This window comes from Callospermophilus lateralis, chromosome 4 (genome assembly GCF_048772815.1).
Source record: "Callospermophilus lateralis isolate mCalLat2 chromosome 4, mCalLat2.hap1, whole genome shotgun sequence".
In the NCBI taxonomy this organism is placed as follows: Eukaryota; Metazoa; Chordata; class Mammalia; order Rodentia; family Sciuridae; genus Callospermophilus; species Callospermophilus lateralis.
In genome coordinates this window covers 33934919-33942988 of record NC_135308.1, presented here as the reverse complement: position 1 = coordinate 33942988, position 8070 = coordinate 33934919, and positions in this window count along the sequence as shown.

Sequence of the window (8070 nt, the reverse complement as noted above, 5' to 3'; positions counted from 1 at the left end):
CCAGCTGCTAGCACAGGTCCTCTTCTAACAATGGTCTGGGTAGAAAGACCTTGGAGCCCTCTGTTCGGTCAATTATCATAAGCATGTGAGTTACCATCATAGGCCACTTAACAAATAAGAAAACTTGTCTCTCTGGTTAAACAAACAATGGTTTTACCTCCATTTGTTCCAGGCTTGATATTAATTAAGCAAACAAGGTTTATTAAATTTTTTTTCTTTAGCTTTTTAAGTTGACTTGAGGTCTATTAGACATTTTTATTTCAGTTAATAATATAGTTTTACCTCCTTCTTTCCAGTGCTTAAACATACATTATCTTTTCCTCATTGGATTCCATTTGCCTTTGCTTAAGACAACACTTAACTTGTCCTGAATTATTATTGTTTTTTTCTTTTTATTTTGCAGTGTTGGGGGATTAAACTCAGTGGCACTCTATCAGTAAGATACATCTCCAACCTACTGAGTTTTTATTTTCAGGCAGGGTTGTGCTAAGCTGCCAAGGCTGGTCTTGACTTTGCAGTTCCCCTGTCTCATCCTCCTGAGTCACTAGGATTATAGACATGCAATATGGTGCCTGATTTGTTCTGAATTTAATAGGAGTGTTCCAAGTGTTTCATATTAAACAGATTATGTCTTCATGCTTGAGATAAGTATATTTCATCAGGTTAAGGATGTATCAATATATTCCTGTTAAGAGTTTGACAAGAATGGATATGAAATTTTTCACATGCCTTTAAGAGCCTTTTTTAATATATAATTTTTCTATTTATGATATATAAAGGCAATAGATTTCCATAGAAATAGATTTTCTAATATTTGACCAGACATACTATCCAGAACCCAGTTGTGCTAGGGCAGTGGGATAGGTTGCTGAGAGACCAAAGAAAGCACTCAGAGCCTGTGAGACATAAGGTTAATTGAAAAATTCTAATGGGGAAGATCCAGTGGTGACAGTCTCGACAGTTTGCACCTGTGTCTCTCACAGTGTTTCTCCAAGTAATGCCTCCATTCCTCACAATGTTAGTCCAGAAAATCCTGTCCCCATCTCTCATGACAACTTGTTTGGTGGTGGCCAGTCAGCTGGATAAATGGCATTTGTCCCCTCCATGGTGCCTTGAATTTTGTACCAGTTATAGCAGGGAGAGAGGTTTTATAAGTTAGGGTACAGAAGCAGTGACATCACTAACTTAGCTTGCTTTGTCCCATTTATAACCAACATCCCAGAACTTGGCATGCATGCAAGAAATCAGCTTTCTTCAGGTAACACTAATTTTCCTTAATTCCCAGTATACAGGAGAGAAATCCAGTGTTTCTCAAGATGATATTTATTATCTGAGCATTCCAGCCCTGACTTGCTCTCACACCGTTCCTTTAACTTGGTTTGGTTCTTGGTTACAGAGAGGGGCACCTCAAGCATATGTTATATTTTTGTTTTGTTTTTACCATCCTCCTTTTATCCAAGGATGACACACCATACTTACAACCCAAGGATAAACTTTACTTTATCATGACGCATTTATTCTTTTAATGTGTTGTGGGAGTTTGTTTATTCATACTTCATTTCAAATCTTTACATTGTATTCATAACTGAGATTAGGCTTAAGTTTTCATTTTGTGTGCAATCTTTGTTGAGATCATCTTAATGGTGTCCTTGGCTCATTAACAAAACCCTGGTGAAATTGCCTCTTTCCTGTGCACAGGAACAGTTAAAATTTTGAAATTATCTTTGCTTTAAAGATTTTTTAGTTTTTCTCTGTGAAACTACCTGGGAATGCTGCATTTTAAGGGTAACTTTGTAACAGTTTCCTTTTTCTTCTATAGTAATTGATCTGTTTCAATTTTTTTTCATCCTCTGGAGTGATTATGGTAAATTATACTTTTGCTAGAAAACTAATTTTCTATTTCATTAACTTCTGATTTTATCATTAATTTATTTCTTCTGCTTTCCCTACATTTATTTTTCTTTTTTAATTTACATTTACTTCTTAATTAGATATTAATATCTAAACATCACTTGAGCTACATTCCATATATTGAAATATATAATGTTTTCTATTTTTATTTGCTATATTGTATTTCTTTCTTTCCAGAATTGTTTAAGAAACTGTTTTGAAATTTTTAGATGCCATTTTTTTTTGTAGTGACATCATAATTTTTTTTTTTTTTTTTTTGGTACCAGGGATTGAAACCAGGAGTGCTTACTCACAGAGACATATCTCCAGCCCTTTTTTTTTTTTTTTTTTAGACAGGGTTTCGGTAAGTTGCTTAGGGTCTTGCTAAGTTGCTGAGGCTGGTCTTGAACTTGTGATCCTTCTGCCTCAGCCTCCTTAATTTTTTTTGCATTGCAGTGACACAGTTGTCTATACAATCATATTATACCTTAATAAATGTCCCATAAGCACTTATAAAAATCAATGATACTGACTTTTTTCAGTAATCAATATTTGATATATATTTGGATATGTTACATCTGTTTTTAAAATTATATTATCTAGATTCTCTACAGTCAATTGACCTGTCAATATGAGAGGTGATTGAAAGTAATGAATACACTTGAGTCTGTTTTTCTGGTATCTCCTATAATTCTTCGTTAAAAAAGTTGATGTCAATGCTCTATTTTTGTGCATAACTATTCATAACTATGAACTATTAGCCTATTCATATTGTGAGTTATGTCCCTTACCATCATGAAGTATGTCTTTGTCTTGTATACTTTTTGACATTAATTCAAACTTGTCTGATAGTAAGAACTCAACTCCTGCTTCTTTTGTGGATAGTTTGGTTTGGGTCAACATTTTAATAGCACTTGCTATATACAAGACAATGTTATAAGCATTCTGTGCACATTACCTAATATGATATATGTATTTTTTAATCTTTTAATCTTTCTACTGTTCCTGTGCTTTTATTTTCAAGCTGAAAATTGTTTACTTTAAATAGGTAACCTTTTTTGTGTAAATTTTTTGCTGAGACAGATATGTTTAGTATTGGTTCTGTCCTATTTATTTTGTGCTTTCTCTTTTTATCTTTTTAAAGATGTCACTGTATATTTATTTTCTGTTTTGTTCATGTGGGGTTTTTTGTTGTTGTTGTTGTTGTTGATATTGTTTTGTTTTTGATAAATGTAGTAAGGTTTGAGGAGTCTTCCTCCAGAGGTTACTTGTGTAAACATAACTATAATCTTTCACTTCTTTAGACAATACCTATTAATATTCTATGATTATATATGCACACACACATATATATAGTTCCAAATTTAGTTGATTGTTATTGATATATACTATATACTATTCCCAAATTTAGTTGACTGTCTTTCTTAGTATTTACCTTTGGATGCTTAAAAAACAATAAAAACAAAAATCCTTTGTTATTTGATTTGGCAGCATCAAATAGCAATCTTTGACCTTATTTATTAAAGATGAGTAAATTTATACATTTATTTTCATCCACCTTCTTTGAGCTTTCCGTCCCAATTTTTTATTATCTCTTTTTTACATTGCCAGATGATATACAACTTTCTTTTCTGTCATTTTAACCTATGAGTTTGCTTTAATCTCTGTAATATTAAGTAGTCATTGATTGTTTCCAGTCCCTTTGCTGTAACTCTGTTGCCTCTTGTTAAAATTTCTGTAGTATAATTGCTCATGTCAGGTTCATGGGTACAATACTCCTTGAGCTCCTGGATGTTACAACTTTTATTATTTCCTTTATATTGAAATCACTATTTGCTCTGATACAAAATTCTTCACATTTTTTCCCTTGGTGTCTTTTGGTGTTGAATGTTACTGTGAAGAAGTCAAGGTCACTCTGAGTTTTTTTGCTTATAAATGACTTGATCTTTTTTGGCTAAATACTCAAAGGACCCCCCCACCTCTTTTTTTTTTTTTTTTTTTTTTAATTTTTTGAAGTCCAGGGACTTTACAGAATTTTGTGTCAGTATTTCAAACAGTGTCTGCTCTTTTACAAATTGTCCTTTGTAGAGTTATTTTCTCTCCCTTTGTCTGGCATTCTATATTTTAAAGAAAAACTACCCCTAATTGATTAATATGTTAATTGCTAAAATAAATATTTTAAACCCAGAACATATCATCATCCTCAGATAACATCAGAACATGTAATGCCCCACTTGTTCTTTAGTCTTGTGCATCAGTTAACACAGGGCATAAAACTTGCTGTGATGTTTAACTTTCAGAAAAGTAATTTCTTTGTCTAAAGAATTATAGGAATTAGAGCTGGGATTGTGGCTCAGTGGTGGAGTACTTGCCTAGCATGTGTGAGGCACTGGGTTTGATCCTCAGCACCACATATAAATAAAACTAAAACAAAAAATATATTAAAAAGGAAAGTAAATTTACAAAAAAAAAAAAAAAAAAAGAATTATAGGGATTGGCCCCAGGAAGTTGAGGTCAATTGTGATTTTAGAGAGAGGAGAGATACATACCATGGATGATGAAGACCACACTCAGTATGTAGTCTCCCTGCATTACCTCCTGCATCTCCTCTCCTTGCCAGTAAAAGTCCTTTCCTGTTCCTGAGTTCCCAAAGATGGGGCTCTGAGACAATAGTTCCCCCAATCTTCCAGGGTGCTGGTTCTTGAATAAAACTGTTTTCTTCCCACCAACTTCCATTTCCCCAAGTTCTGGCTTTTGAACAGTGAGCAGATGATCTTAGTTTCAACAACATACTTAGTACTATAGGTCAACTTTTCTTGATACGTGGTGTGCTCTTTCAGTATATTGATTCTGGCCTTCTTTTACTTTATAAAATTTTTCTTAGAATATTAAATATTTAACTATTTCAACTTTAAATTCAAAAAACTACAATTTTCAACTATTTCAATTATACTTAGGGTTAATATCCTTTGTCTATTTTCTCTCTTTTATAATCCTTTTACCTATTTTGCTGCTCTCTATTCTCTACACTCTGGATCATTAGCAGTAGCTATTCTCCCTGTGCATCTTCCAATTTTGTTTTCATTTCCGACTTTTTTGCTTTCAGAGTTCCTTCAACTTATGTTTTGTATAGCTATTGCTCATTCTTTCTTCCCTGAGCCGATGCAATCTCTGCTTTGAGTTCTTGATTCCCGGAACTGATTGTTTTTTAAAGTTGGTTATAACTCATGAAGTAATGTTTGGTCCCAATTTCCAGATTGACCTTTATTGATTCATAATGTGACCCATAGGATCTAAGAATGTGTGAGTATACCTACTATAAACCTCAGGACTCCTCCGGTTGCTTGGTTTCAGGGTCAAGAATCCTCTTTGAGCAGATTAAGTCCTTTGGAAGGCATGGGTAGGATGAATGCTTAAGAAATAAGTCACTCTGCGCTTTTCATGTGGTAGCATTCACATGTCTTATTAATATCCAATAGTTGTCAGTTTTCTGCTTATTAAGTATTCCAACCAGCTCCTGAAAACAGTAAATTTCCTAGAACACTAAGATTTTCTCATGAAAGATAGAAGAAAACTTAAGAGCTACACTGCTACCAGACTTTCCTAAAATGAACTTTGCTTAAAAGAGCACAATCCTCTGATACTCTCTCAGCTCTAAAGGGAACAGTTTTCATTATGTGTCACCTATTAACTGACACACTAATTTTGTGCTAATGATAAGATAGGGAAAATGAATGATTTTGCAAATTATAGCAGAATTAAGAGCATGTATTCTGTGTGTGATTGCCATCTCTAATCAGTGGGATGGAACAAAACAGATTATGATAGTGGGACTGGCTTCACCAGGGAGGCAGTGATGACCAAAAAGTTAGGGTAGGGAACTAAGGGAGACCAGGTAGACTGTAAGTGAAGATTGTTGACATCTTTCAGAACCACCTTACCAATTGTCTTAATTAGTGGACAGCTGGCGTGAAAGGTGCCCATATGGGCAGCATTGGCAACAAAGAGCTGCTTCAGTTGGATGTGATAGTAGCTTGAAATCCAGGAGAAAGGAAACGCAGGAAAGAGGAGGAGAAAACTCCATTGTGGGAACAGCACCAGCACAACCCTGTTTTGATCAATTGTTTGGGGAGTTTCTGAGGCAATCCCTTGACCGTTTTTCTTTCTTAAGGCATAACTGTTTGGGGGACTTGTGGGGAAAAGAATTTGAGGAGAGTGTGCTCCAGGACCTGGAGAGGCTGGAAGGCTTTAATGGCTATGTCTTACAGCATGGATTGGTTGGAAGTCTCAACAGCCATGGAGTAACACAGAGGCATTCTACAAGTCATCTATTTTTCCTGGCATATTTTTCCTTTTTGTGGCTAAAGCATTCCTCTGGAGAATTATTCCTGAGGCAATAAGAACATAAGAGAACTGTCCTTACCACAACCACTGCCCAACCCATGCCCAGCCATGTGGTCTCAAATGGGAATGTCAGTCAAGGTGCCAACTCAGGACAGGTTTTTAGCTGGTTCAAGGACTATTATTACACAACTTCAGATTAGTAACTGACCTTTGTTCTGATCCCACAGCTTTGAATGTTCTTGGCTCAAGCCATGTTGGAAAAGCCAAGAGCAATAAATGAAAAGGTTTTTTTTTTGTTTTTTTTTTTTCTTTTTCCAGACTCTCAGAGAATGTGAAACTTAAGAACATAAAATGGTTAAAGTTAAATTGTTCTGGTGACGGTGCTTTGATGAATTTATCTGTACGAGGGTTTTGAGATCTGGTTGTTTAGTCTTTTGACTCAATGTACCACCCAGTATCCTTTTGAATAAGTTTGTTTTTCTCTTTCATTTGGTATCTTAAAGTAATATCTGTAACTTGCAACAAAAGAACATATACAAGCATTCAAGAAATGGTAAGATTGGACAAGGATAAGTTGTATATTTAAATCAATTTGCAAAAACCAGTGAGATCTGGAGTGGGACTTAGGTATCATCAACACTGGTAAGGAAGTTTGAGGATCCATCTGATCAATAATGTTCTTTGCACCCTAACCCCAAGTAAATGTAAATATCAAATTAATTCATGAAATACTAATATCTTATATAAATCACTAAAGCAATTCCCATGAATATGCTTCTGGAAAAAAAATGACAAATCCAAAACATGTTCTAAAAATGTTTTAAGTGGTAGAAAATAAAATAAAACTAACCTTTCCAAGAGTAACCCCTTCCCCTTATTTTCCTTCTTCTTTGCTGGGGATTGAACCCCTTGGCCTTTTGCATTCTGCCGCTGAGCAACACCCCTGATCCCAAGAACTCAAATTGAGATTTGTATACTTTGTGTATGTGTGCCGGAGATTGAAACCAGGACTGTTTTTTATTTTATTTTTTTTAGTTTAATTGGACACAATACGTTTATTTTATTTATTTATATGTGGTGCTCAGGATTGAATCCAGGGCTTCACACTTGCTAGATGAGCATTCTACCGCTGAGATACAACCCCAGCCCACAAAACCAGGACTTTGTACATACTAGGCAAGTTGCTCTACAACCAAGCAACAACCCCAGCCTTTTTGAAATTTTGGGACAAGGTCTCACTACTTTTCCCAGGATGTCTTAAACCTACCATCCTCCTGCCTCAGCCTCCGAAGAAGCTGGGATTAGAGGTGTTTGCCACTGTGCCCAGCTACTTCTTTTGCAAAGTGTATGTGTGTGTGTGTGTGTGTGTGTGTGTGTGTGTGTGTATTTGGTACCAGGTATTGAACCCAGGGATGCTTTTCCACTAAGCAACATCCCCAGCTGCTTTTTATATTTTTACTTAGAGGCAGGATCTTGCTGAGTTGCTTAGGGTCTAAGTTGCTGAGGCTGGCTTTGAACTTGTGATCCTCCTGCCTCAGCCTCCCTAGCTGCTAGGATTATAGGTGTATGCCATAGTACCCAGTAGAAAAAAAAAATTCTGATTTTAGAATTAATACATATTTCTGGAGTGAAGCATGTACTGTACTATTATTTGTGAATACTTCCATGTTACCTCTTTGGAATCCTTGCAATGAAATTCTAGATAAAGGCAATCAATGTGATTTTTAAAAGTTGCCCAGGACATATTTAACTGTTACGGCTACAGGCTGTACAATTCAGTGTTATAATTATATGTACCTTGGCTATTTGTCCAGATAAATTTAAGATGTATTTTGC